Source organism: Empidonax traillii, unplaced genomic scaffold (genome assembly GCF_003031625.1).
Source record: "Empidonax traillii isolate 1590-97213 ecotype Southwest subspecies unplaced genomic scaffold, ASM303162v1 scaffold101:size1699134, whole genome shotgun sequence".
Lineage (NCBI taxonomy): Eukaryota > Metazoa > Chordata > Aves > Passeriformes > Tyrannidae > Empidonax > Empidonax traillii.
The window spans coordinates 637,768-638,744 of NW_020955294.1; positions in this window are offsets into that span (position 1 = coordinate 637,768).

Here is a 977-nt window from a genome sequence, read left to right on the forward strand (position 1 = left end):
CACCAGTATCCACCAAAGTTCGGTATTTCTGAGGATTCGATGTGTCAGGCCATCGAACCCACACAGCCCAGTAAATTTTATTATCTTCCTGGTCCCTATCCTTCTCCTGGCAGAAGGCAGGGCCTCTCTATTGGTCTTGATCAGAGTATTCATCGTCCGACTTTGACTTTGCCTTCTTAGAAGCTTTCTTGTTACTGTCAAAGCGGACCTCCATCTTTTTGTGTTTCAGGGATTGCAGGGCATTTGCATCAACCACATAGACAACCTTTTTGTTGTTTTTCTTTTGTTGTAATTCTCTTACTCTGTCCTCAAGTTTGGAAGTGGGTGTACTATCCCACTTCTTCATGTTTTTTCCCTTACCACGCAGATAGGACCACAGTTGGTTGCGTGATTTCCGTCTGGGGTATCCTCTCCTTCTGCGTGCTAGGAAAGGAGACCGTGAACGAGGCCGGGACCAAGATCGAGGTCGAAATCGTGGTCGAAACCACTTTATTGGTCTGCCTCTACAGTCTTTATAATCTATGTAAACTATATCATCTCTCTTTCTATAGTCATCTTCATATCCGGAATATTCATAGGGCCTCTCCAGTGCTTCCTTAAGATGGGTAGGTCGGTTTCGGGCATCAGAGGACCTTTCTAAATTTTCGGCTATAGTCCTTATCTATGAATACATGGTGTCCACAGTTGGTTTATCCGTCTTTGGATTGTAAATTGATATCAAACAGTTGAGGTACGATGCAGGGGCACTTCTAATCACTTGCCTCCACATAGGCTCTGTACAGGCAATTTTTTCTGGTTCCAAACAGTCGTAATAGTCTGAATTGCAATATATGAGTTCCAGCATGGCTAATTCTCTTAAGTATTGGACGCCTTCTTCTGCAGTCGTCCACTTCTTTGGCGAACTCATTAAATATTCTTTAAACGGGTATTTTTCCCTCACACCGTGGAGGATTCGGAGCCAGAGACTGAGATTGTAT